The sequence below is a fragment of the Glycine soja genome, chromosome 5, assembly GCF_004193775.1.
Source record: "Glycine soja cultivar W05 chromosome 5, ASM419377v2, whole genome shotgun sequence".
Taxonomy (NCBI): Eukaryota; Viridiplantae; Streptophyta; class Magnoliopsida; order Fabales; family Fabaceae; genus Glycine; species Glycine soja.
In genome coordinates this window covers 9,023,756-9,044,455 of record NC_041006.1, presented here as the reverse complement: position 1 = coordinate 9,044,455, position 20,700 = coordinate 9,023,756, and the positions used below count along the sequence as shown (strand labels likewise).

Genomic DNA, 20,700 nt, shown 5'->3' with positions numbered 1-20,700 from the left:
TGTGAAAAGAAATTCTTGTGTGTGAGTGTATATAAAGAAATTTTTGTATAAACCACGAGTGTATGTTGAAAAACGAAAAAGAAATCTTTGAACAGGAATAGAGTTTTTATATAGACCGTGTTGATATAAAGAGAAAGAGTTTTTAATGCGTGTGTGTACAGAAAAAGTTTGTTGTGTATATGAATGTAGGTGTACAAAGAAAAGCTTTTCTCATAGTTGGTGATGGATGTATAGTTTTTGCAAACATAAAAAATGAAACAAAAAAAAAGAGAAAGACCTCGAAGGTCAGCATGTTATGGTCATAGGAAGCATAAATCGTTCGTAGAGAGCAAACATATCTTTTCGAAACAAGAGACTGATGCTAAGAGTTTATTTTCCAGAATGACCGAGATAAGAATGGATGGATTCGTTGAACCAATGAAAGAACATAATTTGGAAACGTTGGGTCTACTTGTGTAAATCCCAAACCTTAGTATCACAATGCCATAAACTGGATGCTTGAGTACCCACCTAGTTGTATGCATGACTAATTTTGCACGTTATTTCCAAATCATCATTGTTACGCGTGCCTCGTGGAAATAATATGGGAGTTTAACCCGAAACCGACACCCTGACACATGAATTTGTTTTGCCCCAGATATCAAAATCGGGCTCGCACGATGAAAAGACCATGTTGAGACACAACCTTAAGCTACTTTGAACCTTGGCCCATGAAAAGAATCCTCATCCTTTCCCCCGAAGAAAAGGACAACAGAATCTCCTCAAGGGAGAGCGAATAACAAATGCTAAAACCCGAATTCCTAATCAAAGATTGGAAAGGAAGAAATGAAAAGAAAGAAAAGAAAAGGAAAAGAAGGATTCCCGATCAAAGATCGATAGAAAGTAAAAAGGAAAAGATTGGAGGAAAACAGAATAATTCCCGATCAATAATGGAAAGCAAGAAAGAGAACAGGAGATCTTCAGACCAGATAAATTTTTGGCGAGGTAAATAACCGCCGGCAAAGGGAAAACCCATTTTTAAAGTCGTTCTTCCTTTGGGATTTCCATTTGAAGTCGCTCTCGACTGGCGATGTCCTACCCCACCTAAACAAAGAGGAAGAGACCAAAACACCCAGCTTCCTCTCCAAAAACACTACCCTCGAGAAAATCCTATTGATCCGTGATCGTGCGTGTGATCTTTTGGTTCGATAGGAAATCATGTGCAAAATAAAGTCATGGTGAAGCTATGGTTTGGGATTAGGGTAAAACACTTACCTGTGGGAGTTTTGATACACTATGAGTGATTTTATTCCTAGTTTCAGTTTGACCCGACGTTTCCCCTGAATGTTCATTTAAAAGCTAAATGTTGACATCTTGCCCCTCATTTTCGGTTGCAAGGAAAATTACTTTTGGCATGAGTAGATTGTTTCTCTAAAATATGATGCTCTCGTGGATGATTTATTTTTCCTTGCAAAAGCATGTTCGCCTTTTAGGTGAAAGAACCCGGTGGACCATTCGGTCTTGCCAACAAATCTTATTCGGAGCCCCATGAATTGATTGTCATTCATGCATCCTCCACCATCGAGTCTGGACCCCTACGAATTGATTGCCTAGCGCCGTTCGTCTATCCTCCACCCTCAAATCTTATCTGGAGCCCCATGAATTGATTGTCATTCATGCATCCTCCACCATCGAGTTTGGAGCCCCACGAATTGATTTCCTAGCACTGTTCGTCTATCCTCCACCCTCAAATCTTATCTGGAGCCCCATGAATTGATTGTCATTCATGCATCCTCCACCATCAAGTCTGGAGCCCCATGAATTGATTGTCTAGCGCTGTTCGTCTATCCTCCACCCTCAAATCTTATCCGAAGCCCCATGAATTGATTGTCATTCATGCATCCTCCACCATCGAGTCCGGAGCCCCACGAATTGATTGCCTAGCGTTGTTCGTCTATCCTCCACCCTCAAATCTTATCCGGAGCCCCATGAATTGATGGTCATTCATGCATCCTCCACCATCGAGTCTAGAGCCCCACGAATTGATTGCCTAGTGTTGTTCGTCTATCCTCCACCCTCAAATCTTATCCGAAGCCCCATGAATTGATTGTCATTCATACATCCTCCACCATCGAGTCTGGAGCCCCACGAATTGATTGCCTAGCACTGTTCATCCATCCTCCACCCTCAAATCTTATCCGGAGCCCCATGAATTGATTGTCATTCATGCATCCTCCACCATCGAGTCTGGAGCCCCATGAATTGATTGCCTAGCGCTGTTCATCTATCCTCCACCCTCAAATCTTATATGGAGCCCCACGAATTGATTGGCTAGCGCTGTTCGTCTATCCTCCACCCTCAAATCTTATCCGGAGCCCCATGAATTGATTGTCATTCATGCATCCTCCACCATCGAGTCCGGAGCCCCACGAATTGATTGCCTAGCGCTGTTGCGTCCTCTACCATCAAGTCCGGAGCCCCACGAATTGATTGCCTAGCGCTGTTCGTGTGTCCTCCACCATTCTATTCGGAGCCCCATGAATTGATTGCCTAGCGCTGTTCATGCGCCCTCCGTTATCAAGCGCGGAGCCTCCGGTGATTGGAAAATATGTTTTTTGTTATTTTTCCGATCGGTTCCTTCGCCAAACCTGTGTATACGTATATATTATGTTATTGGTGTTTTTGTTTGTGTTTGTTTTGTGTTGTGCAGAGAAAGAAGGAGAGACGGAGTCGTCATAGACTAATCATGGACAGGGGAAAGACGGACGAAATCAGTGTTTTATCTTTGCTTTCCTCTTATCTCCGATAAAAGGTAAGTAAAGAGGAGCAACTGTCATACCCTAATTTCATTCGGGTACCATTGTTTGACGGCTTGCAACCTTTGTTGACTGCATCGAGGTACTGGGCACCCTTTTTTACACAACACGTGAAGTTCCGTGACATGCCGGAGATCAAAAGGAAGCATTGTTACACAATGCGTGAGTTTCCGTAACATGCTGGAAATCAAAAGGAAGCATTGTTACGCAATCCGTGAGGTTCCGTAACATTCAGAAAGCCAAAAAAAGAGTAATTACGTGACCTGTAAGGTTCCGTAACCTTACGGAAAGAAAACAAGTATCGTTACGAAATTCGTAAAGTTTCGTAACGTTACGGAAAAAGAATCACCAAAAAAAAAGCAAGGGGGTGTACTTAGTAAAAATGGGGTGCAAATAGCAACCAGGCCCATTTGGGCCAAGTAGGATGTTCCTCCAGAAGCGGTTGCTTCTGGAGGAAGCAACCTGGCTCGCCTAGGTGTGCTGAGCTCGCTTGGGCGAGCTGGGTGGCAAGCTCCGCCCCTATTTTCCTATAAATGGAGGGAGGGGTGAAGGAGAAAGGGGTTCAACCCTTCTGGTACTTCGGGATCACTTAAAATTAGTGAGAAAATTTGTTTCCGTGAAGAAAATCCAAGACGGGGCGCTTCCGTAACGTTTCCGTAATGTTTCCATGGGTGATTTCGCGAAGATTTTCAACCGTTCTTCGTCGTTCGTCGTTCGTTCTTCGGTCTTCAACCGGTAAGTTCCCGAAATTGAACTTTTCAATTCATTCTACGTACCCTTGGTGGTCCCCATTTGTTTCGCGTACTTTTATTTTCGTTTCATTTACTTTCTGTACCCCCTTTTGACATGCTTTAGTCGTTTACTTAAGTCATTTTCTCGCCTAATCAAAAAATAAAATAAATTTCCACCGATCATTTGAATTGTAATATCCGTTAATTTCTGTTAAAATGAAATCCGACCGTTCGGTCATGCCGTAACCACGTTGGAAACCAAAAAGAGGTAAAATAATAATATAATAATAAAAAAATATCTTTTAGTAAAATAAACTAAAAAAAATCAATCGGACGTTTCTCTTTCGGATTTCTCTTTCTTAATTGAATTGACTAATAACTAAAGTGAAACTAAGGCTAAAATCAACTCGCAAAGTCAAGCTCGTCCGCAAAAAATCACTAAAAAAGGATTTTAAGGTTCGATACCTCAGTTTTTCTCACCAAGTAAAAATGGATCATTTTAAGGTCCAACGCCTTAAAAGGACCACCTTCCAAGTAAAAAGAATCGCTTGATTCGCCCTTTAGAAAGAACTGCGTAGGTATGATTTCCTCTTCGACGGAGGGTACGTAGGAGCAAGAGCCCCGCTGTTGTCGACATCAAAAATAAAAAAGAAATAAAAGTTTAGATGCATGATTTCACACAATTCTAATCTAAGGTTGTTGTCCTTTGGGACAAACGTGAGAGGTGCTAATACCTTCCTCAAACGTAAATACAACTCCCGAATCTGGAATATTCTTCATGACCGGTTTCCTTCGGTTTTTCCGATGTTTTCCACAAATAAACATTGGTGGCAACTCTGCGCATTTTCCTCCTTTGGAAGACGCACCCGTGAGCCTCGCCTCGATCGCCCGCGAAAGGGTAGGTTGCGACAATAACCAGTTTTTGAAAAAATGTGTATACACCTGAAGGGCAAATGTTGTGAAAGTTTTTTTTCAAACACCCAAAATAGAGTCGGATGAATGTACAAATTGATAAAAGAACATATTTTTGAAACACTGGGTGGACTAAAGTAGAGAGAATGAATTATGAGCCCTAGCATCACATGACCAAAAAATTTTGACACTTGAGTGTCCACATAGGTGCATGCACGACTAGTTTTGCATAAAATTTCCAAATCATCATTGTTGCATTTGTGTCATGGAAATAATGTGGGACATCCCCTTTTATCCCTGAACCGAACCAAACCCTGACATATATCATGTCCAGCCGTGCTACAAGCCTTGAGCCAAAATCCCAATTTACCACAAACCTTGACCCAGGGTGAGAATGTCAATCCTTGCCCTTAGAAGAAAATGAATAAAAAGAAAGGAAATTCCCAATCAAAAGAGCAGGAGAAAACAAAAAGAGGAAATTCCCAATCCAAAAGTGGGAGAAAGCAAAAAAGGAAAGAAAATTCCCTATCAAAGATCGGAAGAAAACAGAAGAAATATATAGAAAGGTCTTTGGATCAGACGACATCTGAACAAATGCAGAGTTATCACCAAGTAAGTACAAAAAGAAAGGAAACCATGACCTGAAGTGATCCTCTCCCTTTGATTGCCGACCAAAATCTTGTGTGTCGGTGACTTGTTCGCCTCACACTAAACAAAAACAGAAAAGGAAAAGGCCAAAAACACTCAAAGCCAAAGTTCCCACCAAAAAACACCATTCCCAAGAAAAAAGTCCTATTGATCCATGATCACGCATGTAATCTTTGATTTGATAGGAAATAATTTGCAAAATCAAGTCATGGCATATCTATGGTTCGGAATTAGGATGAAACACTTACCTGTGTGAGATTGATACACTTTGAGTGATTTTCTTCTATTTTTGTGGAAACCCAGTGTTTCCTCTAAATGGTCATTTAGAAACAAAATGCTGACATCCAAAATCTCATTTATGATTATGAGAAGATTTCATCAGCATACTCCCCTTCCCCAGTAGACACATTGTTTTTCGTCCGAAAAGCATATGTTGCTCTGATTAGTTGGAAGTTTTGTTTCTTTACTAAAGCATGTTCGCATTTTAGTGAAGAAAACACCGAGACTATTTTTAGTCTCACAAGTTATCCAGAACTACGTAGGTCTGAGTTCCTCATTGAGGATACGTAGGAGCAAGAGCCTCACTTTTGTCGGCCGCCCCACAATTTCCGTCATACTGACCCTGTGGTCATGTGACATGCGGAGACACCTGATGGTTATCCGTTTCAAACTTTCTTTTGCTATCTATAAGAATCAAAGCATGATAGCACGTAGAGACTAACGTCTTCTTCTACGCCTTTTGTCATCCAGAGACGGTGGGCCCGATGACATGCGGGAACCATTTGGTCCAAAACTTTCTTTTGCTATCTATAAGACTCAAAGCATGATAGCACGCAGAGACTAACGTCGTCTTCTGCGCCTTTTGTCATCCAGAGGCGGCGGGCCTGATGACATGCGGGAACCATTTGGTCCCGCACTATTAAAACTTTCTTTTGCTATCTATAAGACTCAAAGCATGATAGCACGCAGAGACTAACGTCATCTTCTGCGCCTTTTGTCATCCAGAGGCGGTGGGCCCGATGACATGCGGGAACCATTTGGTCCCACACTTTTAAAACTTTCTTTTGCCATCTATAAGACTCAAAGCATGATAGCACAGAGACTAATGTTGTCTTCTGTGCCTTTTGTCATCCAGAGGCGGCGGGCCCGATGACATGCGGTCATCCGCACGCTCGATGAGTGATAAACGCGCAGAGAAAAAAATTTTGTGCCCTTTGTCATTCAAGAGCAACAAGTTGAGTGATAAACGCGCAGAGACTAATTTTGCGCCCTTTGTCATTCAAGAGCAACAAGTTGAGTGATAAACGCGCAGAGACAAATTCTGCGCCCTTTGTCATTCAGGAGCAGCAAGTCGAGTGATAAACGCTCAGAGACAAATTATGGTCATTCTGCGCCCTTTGTCATTCAGATTTCGCAAGACGAGTGATAAACGCGCAGAGACAAATTCTGTGCCCTTTGTCAATCAGGAGCAGCGAGTCGAGTGATAAATGCGCAGAGACAAATTATGGTCATTCTGTGCCCTTTGTCATTCAGATTTCGCAAGTCGAGTGATAAACGCGTAGAGACAAATTATGGTCATTCTACGCCCTTTATCATTCGGGGACAGTAAGTCGAGAGGTGGGTGAAGACAAATTATGGTCATTTCGTACACCTTTTCGCCATCCGGAGGCGATCGTGTCTGGTGGCACGCAGAGACAAATTATGGTCATTCTACGCCTTGCCGCCCAGGCTCGTTCGCGTCCAAAGACATGCAGTGACAAATTATGGTCATTCTGCGCCTTGTGTCAACCAGGAGGAATGAATTCGACAGTATCAGGATGATGTGTCGGTACTGATCATTTTCAAAATTTTTGCAGGTTCCGCTGGCAGGGAGATTCATCGGCCGAATGGTGTTTCGCTCGAACGAAATTAGTGTCTTATCTTTACTTCCTTTTTATCTCCAATAAAAGACAAGTAAAAAGGGGCAACTATCATACCCTAATTTCGTCCGGGGACCATCCGTTGTTGGGATGCGACCCTCGTTTGACCACTTCGAGGTACTTGGCATCCATCGTTGGGCAATTCGTGAAGTTCCATGGCATGTCGGAAGTCAAAAGAAAGCATTGTTGCACAACCCGTGAATTTTCGTGACATGCCAGAAGTCAAAAGGAAATGTAAATGCACAATCCGTAAAGTTTTGTAACATTCCGGAAGGCAAAAAAAGGGATGATCACGTAATCTGTAAGGTTCCGTAACATTACGGAAAGAAAATAAGTATCGTTACGAAATTTGTAAGTTTCCGTAACATTACGGAAAAAGAATCAGCAAAAAAAGGCAAGGGGTGTATTTGGTAAAAATGGGGGTGCAAATAGCAACCAGGCCCACTTGGGCCTTCCAGGATGTTCCTCCAGAAGGCGGTTGCTTCTGGAGGAAGCAACCTAGCTCGCCTGGGCGAGCTGGGTTGCAAGCTCCTCCCCCATTTAACTATAAATAAGGGCAGGAGGGAAGAACAAAAATATTCAACCCTCCTGGTATCTGAGATTCACATAAAATTGGTGAGAAAAATTGTTTCTGTGAAGAAAATCCAAGCCGAGGCACTTCCGTAACGCTTCCGTGACGTTTCCGTGTGTGATTTCGCGAAGATTTTCAACCGTTCTTCGTCGTTCGTCGTTTGTTCTTCGTCGTTCTTCGGTCTTCAACCGGTAAGTTCCTGAAATCGAACTTTTCAATTCATTCTATGTACCCTTAGTGGTTCTCATTTGTTTCGCGTGCTTTTATTTTTATTTCATTTACTTTCCGTACCCCCTTTTGACGTGCTTTCGTCATTTATTTAAGTCATTTTCTCGCCTCATCAAAAATAAAATAAATTTCCACCGATCATTCGTATTGTAACATCCTTTAATTTCTGTTAAATGAATTCCAACCGTTCGGTCATGCCGTAACCACGTTTAAAACCAAAAAGAGGCGAAATAATAATATAATAATCAAAAATATCTTTTAATAAAATAAATAAAAAAAAATCAATCGGACGTTTTCTTTGGGATTTCTCTTTCTTAATCGAATCGACTAATAACCAAAGTGAAACTAAGGCTAAAATCAATTCATAAACCAAATTTTTTGTCATCACCTAAAAAAGCCATTCTTAAGGTCCAACGCCTTGAAATGGTCTTTTCCGTTTTTATTAGTTGAATGTAGGTTTCTCAAGGCCTAAAATCAATATGTAACTTTATTACCTCTTTCAAAAATAAAGAGATCATTAATGGTCCAATGCCTTAATGTTTTCTCTCTTTTCAAAAGAATCGAAGGATTGTTTAATGGTCCAATGCCTTAAATGACCTTTCATTCAATAAAAACATATCTTGCAAAAAAGGGATAAAAAATAACTTAACCAAACGCTTTGTTCACAAAGAACTACGTAGGTCTGATTTCCTTATCACAATTGAGGAATACGTAGGAGCAAGGGACAAACCCTCGTCGACCACAAAAAGATAAAAATATAAATAGGCATAAAAAGACATAAAAAATGTGAAAAGGGAGAAGAACATAAATTGAATTCATAGTTGCACATTTGATTAAAGGTTGTCGTCTCTTGTGACGGACGTGTGAGGTGCTAATACCTTCTCCGTGCGTAAATACAACTCCCGAACCTTTCACTTAAAGTTCGTAGATCACGTCTTTTTCCGGTTTTTCCGACGTTTTCCTCAAATAAATGGTGGTGGCGACTCCACGCGTATTCCTTTCTTGGAACACGCACCCGCGAGTCACGTGTCGCCCTCCCACCGAAGGGTAGGTAGCAACAATGACCATAATTTGTCTCTGCATGTCATTGGGCTCGCCGCCTCTGGATGAAAAAAGGTGCAGAATGACCATAATTTGTCTCTGCGTGTCAACAGGCTCGCTTGCCTCTGGTTGACAAAAGGTGCGGAATGACCATAATTTGTCTCCGCATGTCATCGGGCTCTGCGCCTCTGGATGACAAAAGGTGCAGAATGACCATAATTTGTCTCTATGTGTCAACGGGCTCGCTTGCCTCTGGTTGACAAAAAGGTGCGGAATGACCATAATTTGTCTCCACATGTCATTGGGCTCGCCGCCTCTGGATGACAAAAGGTGCAGAATGACCATAATTTGTCTTTGCGTGCCACATGGCCTCAGGGTCAGTATGATAGAGATTGTGGGGCAGCCGACAAAAGCGAGGCTCTTACTCCTACATATCCTCAATTTGTGATGAAGAACTCAGACCTACGTAGTTCTGGATAACCGTGAGACTAAAATAGTCTCGGTGTTTTCTTCACTAAAATGCGAACATGCTTTAGTAAAGAGATAAAACTTCCAACTGATCAGAGCAACATATGCTTTTTGGATGAAAAACAATGTGTCTATCGGGGAAGGAAAGTATGCTGATGAAATTTTCTCTTAACCATTAATGAGATTTTGGACGTTAGCATTTCGTTTCTAAATGACCATTTGAGGAAACACTGGGTTCAACAAAAATAGAAGAAAATCACTCAAATTGTATCAACCTCACACAGGTAAGTGTTTCATCCTAATTCCGAACCATAGATATGTCATGATTTGATTTTGCAAATCATTTCCTATCAAATCAAAGATTACATGCGTGATCATGGATCAATAGGACTTTTCCTTGGGAATAGTTTGTTTTCTTGGTGGGAAATTTGGCTTTGAGTGTTTTTGGCCTTTTCCTTTTTTGTTTTTGTTTAGTGTGAGGCGAACAAGTCATCGACACACAGGATTTTGGTTGCAACCAAAGGGAGAGGACCACTTTAGGTCGTGGTTTCCTTTCTTTTTTTGTTTACTTGGTGACAATTCTGTATTGTTCATATGTTGTCTGATCCAAAGACCTTTCTGCATATTTCTTCTGTTTTCTTCCGATCCTTGATCGGGAATTTTCTTTCTTCTTTTTTTGCTTTCTCCCACTCTTTGATTGGGAATTTTCTCCTTTTTTCTTTTTTTTGTTTTCTTCCAATAGCAGGGATGGACATTCTCACCCTGGGTCAAGGTTTATGGTAAGTTGGGATTTTGTCTCAAGGCTTGTAGAACGGTTGCACATGATATATGTCAGGGTGTGGGTTTGGCCAGCGGTTGAGGGATAAAAGGGATGCCCCGCATTATTTCCATGACACACACGCAACAATGATGATTTGGAAATTTTATGTAAAACTGGTCATGCCCGCACTCATGTGGACACTCAAGCATCAAGTTTCTATGGTCATGTGACACTAGGGCTCAGGATTCATTTTTCCTATTTAAGTCAACCCAGTGTTTTCAAAATATGCTCTTTTATCAATTTATGCATTCATCCGAGTCTAATTTGGGTGTTCGGGAAAATTTTCATAGCATTCACCCTTCAGGTGCATACACATTTTTTTTTTCAAAAACTGGTTATGATCAGCGAATCCTTTTTTTCCCTCAAAGAAAAGCTGGAAGTTATTTCTTTTCAAAAACGTGTTGGCTTTTTAGCCGAAAGATATATTTTCTCTCTGCATTATTTCTTTCCCTTTTTAAGTTATTATCATTTGTTTATTTCTTTTTTTTTTCTTTTTCTCTTTGAACAGGTCATGCGAACGAGGGCACACACTACCTGCTTACGTCCAACCACAAGGTAAACGAAAAAAATGCACGAAATGGTAAGTCGCAAAAAAAAACGGTGATGAAATAATTGAGAGCCATAGCGCCAAATTCTAACAGAAACAAAAAATAATAACAGCAATGTTAGTAACCATATAGACAATAACAGAAAACAGTAATGTCAATAGCAACATAGACAATAACAGAAAACAGTAATTTCAATAACAAAAGTGCAGTGACCTCGGTCACGTGGCTCCGCTTCCTCCCAAGAAACCGAGCAAGTCAGTCATATCTTCATCCATACGGGTCTCCTCTGCCTCACCGGGGGATCCTGCAGGCTCCTCCCCTGCCTGGGCCTCGGGCCAGTCTCCGGGCCATGCGACCTCAGCCCCAAACTGCTCCGGAGTAGGGCATGCAAAAGGAGCAAAACCCTGCCCCTACTGACTGAGCCTGAACCGGTAGAGACACTCATGTATCTGCACCTGCCCATAGTGGTTGGCCGCCTGCTCGCAAACCAAGTGCTGTAGATAACGCTCCATGCCTAGTGATCCAGCGAGATCGGCCTGCTGAGGTGGTGGCGGTGCGTCTGCGGCCTGATGTGCATCACCCTAGGCGTGCAGTACTTCTCGATGAAGGCCCAGGTGATCGGCGGTCGAATAACTTTACTGGGGGTGACGGGAACCCCGAATGACTGGCAAAGGCCTGTGATCAACGCTGGAAACCACAGGGCCCTATTAGACTTATCCGGGTCCAAAGGGTGCCTGGTGGGTGGCATACCTGTAAACAAATAGATGGCGTCAGGAATCACCAGGGCCACGTGGTCGTTCATCCATGTTAGGATGGCATACACCAACTGGCACTTAGGCAGAGGGAGATCGGAGTTATGATCGCTAGGCATGACATTGCTGAGCAGCAGTGTCATCCATGTCTGGGTCAAAGTGGTCATGTTGGTGCGCATGATCCGCACCCGCCTCTCTGCAGCTGTCCGGGCGAAATCCTGCCCCGTTGTGCATAACAGCTGGGCAATGGTCTCCTCGTCGACCCTGTTCCTCCTCTGGCTGAACTCACACTGCTGGCCTTCCTCCAAAACTAGTGGGTCACCCAGGAACTGGCTGAGGGCATCTGCGTCAAAGGGAATCCACTGACCCCTCACCCATGAACGCATGTCTCACACTCCTTCCTCTGTGGTCCAAGCATTAGCATAGAACTCTAGGACTATCTCAGGGCCAAACTTGGCCATGGGAGTCACCAGCGCTGTCCAACGTCTGCGAGCTATCTCCTCCTGAAAGTCCGTATACTCATCCTCTCTGAGCTGAACACGCCTCTCCCTGTGGAACGACCATCCTTTGATGGCCTCGAAGCACTGTTGGTGCTTGACACTCCGGAAACGATGACTATCAAACTCAGGGGCGGCACTGGACCCTTCTCCTGTGGCGTCTCTTCTAGACCTCTTCGTGGAGAGTTTCTTCGGAGCCATTTCCTGCAAAAACATTTATAAAGTTAGTTTAAGAAAACTTAATCAAAACGAAAGCCAGATCAAGCCAAACAGCGTACCCTTTTTTCCAACAAAGCATGAATATCCATATGAGTTTTGAAAGGAATGCTTACGCGTTAATGTGCGGGTTCTCCTAGGATATTCATACATTTATACCTATCTTTCCCTCGATGGACGGCATCCTATAAGATGCATCTACTTTCATTTTTGCAAAGAAATTTCTTACGCTATGTGTCAAACTATCCATACATATTTTCCAAGGCTTTTGCCACCTACCTACCCCATTCTGTTTGCTATATGTTCACATTTCATTCACATACATGCTCATACATTTGAGAGGCAACTTCATGTTATATATTCGCACATGTTTACACTCATTTGAAAATAATTTCAGGTCGCACCTTCATTCGAAAAGCAATTTTTGTACTACTCATTCACATTCTTGAAAGGCAATTTCATATCATATGTTCCTATTTTGAGAAGCATTTTCGTGCCATTTTCAACATATATGCACATTTTCAAAGCATTTAGCTACCTATTCAACATACACATGTACATGGTGAACGACATTTTCACACTATCTAGGTGCAAGGAAAACATGGTGCAGCCCAAACCAAGTGCTGGCCTTAAGGGGAAACCTCACCAACATGCTCTCACTCATCATGCCTTCTTGTATTTCAACAAAAAAAAGCTTGGGCCCCCAAGGCCTAAGTCATGTTTTGGCATTTATCCTAATTCTCGCAAGCTGTTCGCATCCAAAAAAATGGTAATCATACATACATAAGTCCAATCTAAAAGCCATTTTTACAAACTTAGGCGAAAATACCATTGAGGCATTTCACCAAGCACTTGGTGGGCGCACTTTTGGGTACCAACAACAAGGGAATGGGGGCAATGTGGCTTGCCCCATCATCTCAGAACACAACCTAGGCCTAAGGCCATCCCCTACAACCCCTCAATTCAAAGAAACAAAGCATAAATTTGCCTCAAATTGTCTCACGGAATTGGTCAAATTATGTACCATTCAAAGCATAAAAGGCATCAATGGAAAGCTAGAAACCAAAGGGTAGTGCACTTGTATGGAGTGACCAAAGACACTAAAAATGGAAGCAAAAGCACAAAAATGGTGGCCTAGGGGCGAAAATCTGCAAAACCCATGGGTGTTGCGTCTTTTGAATGAGGAAGGGGAGTTTTGGGTGGAGAGAAACTCCTCCTCCCCTCGTTTTTTTTTGTTTTTTGTTTTGGGAAGACACAGGTATGCGCTCTTTATGGGTCGACGTTCGCTTACTCGAACCCCCTTAAGGTAGATTAGGCATCCGACCATTACCTTATAAACACAACAGTAATAATAACTAGGAAATTAAAGGATACTAGGCTGCCTCCCAACTGCGCCTCCCGCTTGTCCGGAGCTGGGCATGGGCCAACAATCCATCGATCATGGGCCTAGCCTCTACTCGCGTCCGTCCCTAAGTACCTGAAAGCAAGAAATGACAAAGCGCAGCAAACCGTGGCCACGTTACTGTTTACCTCGATTTGTCTCTGTCTTTGGATTTGGCCCGATATTTGACCATCGCCTAAGACGATTCTGCTCCTGTCATAAGATAACAAATATGCATGCATATGCGTATGCATGAGCGTTTTCAAATGCAATAATCTTTTTAGTGAAAGCTGGTCGGGTTCAGTTTCAATTAAGCGCTTGGGGCATCCCATGGACTAAGCGAAAACGCTCAGGTCAATCAAATACTGCACATATTTTAAAGCACAAAGTGAGGACCGGAACCTCAATCCCACGTTCTTTTCTTTCAAGGGACTGTGATGAGAAAATTACAGAGGACAGGAATCCCTAGAGGAAACCAAGAAGGACACACAAAAATAAAAGAACATGCAGTGACTTCCTCAATTGCCCCAGATTCTAAGCGTAGTATCGCTTGACAACATCGGAGTTCACGGGTGAAGGTAGCTCCTCGCCATCCATGTTGGTGAGCACCAGGGCCCCTCCGGAGAAAGCCTTTTTTACAACGAAAGGCCCTTCGTAGTCTGGGGCCCACTTCCCTCTGTTGTCTTTCAGAGCTTGGAAGACTTTCTTCAACACCAAGTCCCCTTCGCTGAACCGGCACGTGCGTACCTTCTTGTCAAAAGCGTTCTTCACTCGTTTTTGATATAAACGCCCATGACTCATGGTGACCAAACGCTTGCCTTCTATGAGATTAAGCTGATCGAAACGTGCTTGGGCCCATTCTGATTCCTTTAATCTGGATTTCGCCAAGATTCTTAATGACGGGACTTCCACCTCAAACGGTAGCACAGCCTCCATTCCATATACCAATGAGAACGGTATTGCCCCGATTGACATGCGCACTGAGGTTCGGTAACCATGTAACGTGAATGGGAGCATCTTGTGCCAATCTTTGTATGACACGGTCATCTTCTAGATAATCTTCTTGATATTCTTATTGGCTGCCTCCACAGCTCCGTTCATCTTTGGTCAGTAGGGCGTGGAATTGTGATGTTGGATCTTAAACTCCTCGCACATTTCCCCCATCATCTTGTTATTCAAGTTGGTGCCGTTGTCCGCGATAATCTTCCTCGGCAAACCATATTGGCAGATGATTTCCCTCTTAATGAACCTGACCACCACACTCCTGGTGACGCTAGCGTACGATGCGGCTTCGACCCACTTAGTGAAGTAATCGATCGCCACTAGGATGAAACGATGTCCATTTGCAGCTTTGGGCTCTATGTCCCCAATCACATCTATTCCCCACATGGAAAACGGCAACGGTGCGGCCAAGACATTTAGAGGCAAGGACGGAGCGTTGACATTGTTTGCAAATGTCTGGCATTTGTGTTATTTCCTCACATGGAGACAACAATCGCTCTTCATGGTGAGCCAATAGTAACCCGCCCTTAAGATCTTTCTAGCCATGGCGTGCCTATTAGCGTGCGTACCAAAAGAGCCCTCATGGACCTCCCCCAGCATGTTTTCTGCTTCCTTAGCGTTCATGCAGTGTAGCAGAACCATGTCATGGTTTCTCTTATATAGTATGCCTCCGCTCATGAAGAAGCCGACCGCCAATCTCCTCAATGTCCTTTTGTCGTTGTCAGAAGCCTCCGGTGGGTACTCTTTGCTTTCAACGTATCACTTGATATCGAAATACCAGGGCTTACCGTCCTGTTCCTCTTCCACCAGACAACAATGTGCGGGTCTGCCACGACACCTGAACTCAATGTACGATAGGTCCCCGTGCGGTGTTAGCTAGAACATGGACGCTAAAGTGGCAAGCGCATCTGCCATTTGATTTTCCTCTCGGGGAACGTGATGGAAGGAGATCTCATCAAAGAAACCAGTTAATTCCTTGATATAGGCTTGGTAGGGTATCAACTTAGGGTCTCTAGTTTCCCATTCCCTTCTCAGTTGGTGAATCACCAGTGCTGAGTCCCCGTAAACCTTGAGTTGCTTGACATTGGAGTCAATTGCTGCCTGGACGGCCAGGGCGCACGCTTCATACTCAGCCATGTTGTTGGTGCAATCGAACCCCAGCCTAGCTGTGAAAGGTATACATTGATTGTCCAGAGAGACCAATACTGCCCCAACGCCATGGCCTAGAACGTTTGACGCTCCATCAAACCACACGATCCACTTGTCTCGGTCCTCGTCTAGCTTTTCCTCAAACAAGGCCATGATGTCCTCATCCGGGAACTCGGGATGCATGGGTTGATAGTCGTTGAGAGGCTGCTGAGCCAAATAATCTGCCAAGACGCTTCCTTTTATCGCCTTTTGGGTGATGTAGACTATATCGAACTCGGATAGCAAAACCTAACACCGGGCGATCCGCCCTGTGAGAGCAGGCTTCTCAAAGATGTACTTAACCGAGTCCATCTTGGATATCAACCAGGTGGTATGGCTCAGCATGTATTGTCTTAGACGGTGGGACGCTCAGACTACAGCACAACACGTTGTTTCGAGTAGGGAGTAGTTCATTTCACAGGCCGTGAACTTCTTACTCAAGTAGTAGACAGCGTGCTCTCTTTTCCCGGACTCGTCATGTTGCCCCAGCATACATCCCATCGACTCATCCAAAATCATTATATACAAGATTAGAGGTCTTCCGGGTACTGGCGGCATAAGCAAAAGAGGGTTCATGAGACACTGTTTGATCCTTCCAAATGCCTCTTGACAATCCTCGTTCCAGCGGACGGATTGGTTCTTGCGTAAGAGTTTGAACAACGGTTCACAGATAGTGGTGAGCTGTGATATGAATCTAGCAATGTAGTTCAAACTCCCAGGAAACCTCGGACCTGCCTCTCGATATGCGGTTTTGGCATCTCAAGGATGGCTTTCACCTTTTCGGGGTTCACCTCTATCCTTTTCTGACCCCGAAGGTGCACTTAGCGGGGTTTAACCTCAATCGATAATTCCTAAGCCTTTCAAACAACTTCCGCAAGTTGACAAGGTGTTCCTCCTCGGTCTTAGACTTGGCAATCATGTCGTCCACATAGACCTCGATTTCTCGGTGCATCATATCATGGAACAAAGCCACCATATCCTGTTGATAAGTTGCCCCGGCGTTCTTGAGTCCAAAGGACATCACCTTATAATAGAACGTCCCCCACAAGGTGACGAACGTAGTCTTTTCCATATCCTCTGGCGCCATTTTTATCTAATTGTAACCGGAGAACCCATCCATGAAGGAAAACAAAGAGAAATTGGCCGTATTATCCACGAGGATATCGATGTGCGGCAGAGGAAAATTGTCCCTGGGACTGGCTCGATTCAGGTCCCGATAATCTACACACATTTGCACCTCCCCATCCTTCTTAGGGACTGGTACAATGTTGGCAACCCATTCTGGGTACCGAGTGACAACCAAAAAACCAGCGTCAAATTGTTTCTTTACCTCTTCTTTTATTTTCAAGGATGTCCCGGGCTTCATCCTCCTCAGCTTTTGTTTTACTGGGGAACACTCAGGATTTAGAGGTAATTTGTGTTGTACGATGTCAGAACTCAAACCGGGCATATCTTGGTATGACCAGGCAAAGATGTCTTGGTAGTTCTTTAGCAGGGCCATCAATTCTTCACGGATGGGTGCGGTCATACCCGTGCCTATCTTTACTTCCTTTTTCCCACTGTCGGTTCCTAAGTCCACTAGTTCTGTCTCTTCTTGATGAGGTCCCATCTCTCGGTCCTCCTGAGCGACTATCTTCTCTAACTCTGGGGGAAGTCCCACATCCTCGTCCTCTTCATTCTCCGTCTGACCCGCTTCTTGCTTGAAATCAATGGTCGGGTCCCAGGTATTAGTACCTTCAAGGGACTCGTCGTCGGATCTGGCGTTTCAAGTGTAAAGAAAATAAACATGCAAATGAATGAGAATGGGTAGAGGCGCAGAAACAGATGAAGAAAGATCTTTATATTATAAATTCAGGAACAAAAGACATAATGCCTTAACAAAAGGAAACTCTAAAGCCTAGGCCCAACCGTAGAGTTTAAAAGCCACAAAGGGTTACATTATGCTTGTCGCGTAAATGTCCGGGCGCTCCTCCACTTACCAATTTCCTAGTCGGAAACCAGGAGGGCATGGTCGTACCAAATCCGACCCACTCAGAGAGTCATCCTCGCATATCGCAACGACTTGGCCTTCGTGTCCTAGACCCGCACTTATAAAGCTCCTACTGATGTGGCAAGGCGGCCTTCCTTCGACTTGTCATCCCAATTGCGAACCTTGGCTTCTGCTCTTCCTTCCCACGGCGCTTTTCCTTATGTCCGCTTGCGTGGGTTTATAGCCTAATCCAAACTTCCCGTGGTTTCCTCTGGTGCTTACCAGGCTGGTTCTGCCGCCGTTGTTCTTGCCTAAACCCATTTCGGGCTCATAGCCATTCCCTAACATCACCTGGGCCACCATCATTGCCGTGTCGGACAGGCAAGGTTGCCCAGAGAGGGAATCTACGGAGGCAATGCTTACTACTTCAAAAGATTGGAAGGCTGTTTCCAATGACTCCTCCGCGACTTCCACATATGGCATAGAGGACGGGCAACTTACCAAGATGTCTTCCTCCCCCGATACAATGACCAAATGCCCCTACACTACAAACTTCAGTTTTTGGTGGAGTGTAGAAGGAATGACTCCCACCGAGTGGATCCACAGGCGTCCCAAAAGATCGCTGTAAGCCGGGTTAATATCCATTACTTAGAAGGTAACCTGACAGGTATAGGGGCCTATCTGTACAGGGAGGTCGATCTCTCCCCTCACCTCTCGACGGCTGCCGTCAAAGGCACGGACCACCATGGAACTTGGACTTAGATGGGAAGCGTTAAACGACAATTTCTCCAATGTGCTTTTGGGCATTACGTTTAAACTGGAACCGTTATCGATGAGTACCTTGGCCACGACGTGGTCCATGCATTTGACTGACACATGCAAAGCCCTGTTATGCCCTCTCCCCTTGGCAGGGATTTCTTCTTCAGCGAAGGCGAGATAGTTGTTGGCGGTGATGTTATTGATGAGTCCTCCAAAGCCTTCTACGAAGATGTCTTGGGCTACATGAGATTTGTTCAAGACCTTTACTAGCAAAGCCCGATGAGGCTTAGAGCTCATGAGCAGTTCCAAAAGAGAGACCCTGGCCGGGGTCTTGTTGACCTGCTCAATGACCTTGAACTCGCTTTGTTGAATAATGTGGAGGAACTCGCCTGCCTCCTCTAGCGATACTTCTTTCTTGCCACAGCCATCCTATTTCTCCGAAAGACCTTTCACCGAAATATTCTCATTCGCAGCGGGGATCGTTTTGTCATTTTGTTCTTCCACTATCTTTGCCTTCCCTTTAACGTATGTGGGTTGTGTCGGTAAGTCAGGGGGTGCGAACACGCGACCGCTGTGGGTCACGCCGCTCAGCCCCGTGATATTGGTTACCTTGGCCGACAACGAACTGATGTCGGTGGCTTCTTCCTTCCTTTCGCTTGGAGGCGCATACCTCCACGGAACTGCGTGGCTGTTTTGGTATGGAAATGGAACAGGTTTAACTACCGAGGGGTTCAGGGCGTTTGGGGAGCTGCGTCTTTGGTGAAATATACCACCAAAGGCTTAGGCCTTCCAAAACTTCCCTCATTTGCGGACTGCATACATATATGCTGCTCTTCACTCTCCTCATCGCTAACTTCCAGCCGGCCTTGGTCTATCATCTGTTGCAATAGGTCCTCCACTGCTAAACATGTTCCCATGTTATGTAGCTCGCCGGGATGCATCAAATAGGAATCTTCCCCGTGCCCACCGCGGGGAATTACGCCCCTCTTTTTGTAGGGCCTCGTAGATAATCCTCCTGGGGGTCGTCACGTCCTTTAAAGGCTTAGACCTGCACGGCCTACTCGACTTGACGGCATTAACTGCTCCTCCTCCATGATTGGCGAGCGGGTTCGTTTTCATGTTGGTCCGGTCCTCTTGAAACGTCAGCCCTCCGGCATCTATCAAATGTTGGACCGTGTATTTAAGGGCCAGGTAGCATTCGGTGGAGTGGCCTGGGGTTTTCCCATGGTATGCGCAGGTTGTGTCAGGGTTATACCACTTTGGGAAAGGAGGCTGGTAGATCTTCCCGGGAGATATCACAGCCATCTGGTTGGCGATGAGGGACGGTAAGAGGTCTTCGTACGTCATTGGGATCGGGGTGAATTCTGGAGTTGGCCTTGGGGGAAAGTTCCTTGTCGCGTTGGAACCGGTGCCAAAGTGGGCATTGCCGGCCGGGCAAGTCAGGGTTGGAGCCGGAACTTGGGGGGCCTCCCTCTGGATAGGCGTGGGCGCCCTAGCTTGTACGGGTGCTGAGTTGGGAGAGTCCCTGGCGCGAGCTGAAAAGCTGGGCTGATGTTGCGCGTACTGATGGGTACCGTGAGAGGTCTGTGGTGGCTTGATCCATGTGTGCGCTGAAGTGACGGCATGGGTATCTCCTTCCTTCCTTTTTGCCCCAGTTGCTCCGATCCTCCTAGCGTTGGAACTTATGGAGGAGACGTAATCGAACTTCCCTCTCTTCAAACCTACTTCAATTCTTTCCCCGGCGAATACCAAGTCCGTGAAGCTGGAGGGCATGTAACCCACTAATTGCTCATAGTAAAACACCGGCAAGGTGTCTACCATCATGGTAATCATTTCCCTTTCGACCATGGGAGGGGCCATTTGTGCTGCCAGGTCCCTCCACCGCTGAGCGTACTCTTTAAAGGACTCACTTTCCTTTTTAACCATGTTCTGCAGCTGAGTCCAATCGGGAGCCATATCGGAATTGTACTGATATTGCCTAAGGAAAGCAGTAATCAGATCCTTCCAAGTGCGGATGCGGGAAGCTTCCAGATTAGTGTACCAAATGACCGCGGCTCCAGCCAAGCTATCTTGGAAAAAGTGCATCAACAACTTTTCATCCCTAGAATCCGCCCTTATCTTGCGACAATATATCTTGATATGGTTCTTAGGACAAGTCCTCCCTTTGTACCTGTCAAAATCAGGTACCTTGAATTTTGGGGGGATGACGACGTCCGGTACTAAGCAAAGATCCGTCGTGTCCGCGAACGGATAGT

At 44.8% G+C, this 20,700-nt stretch overlaps 1 pseudogene; it reads right to left on the bottom strand.

Annotated features, from left to right (window-relative positions):
* Positions 1-18,052, bottom strand: part of LOC114411113 — a 64,412-nt pseudogene extending 46,360 nt beyond the window's left edge.
* Between the last annotated feature and the right edge of the window lie 2,648 nt (positions 18,053-20,700).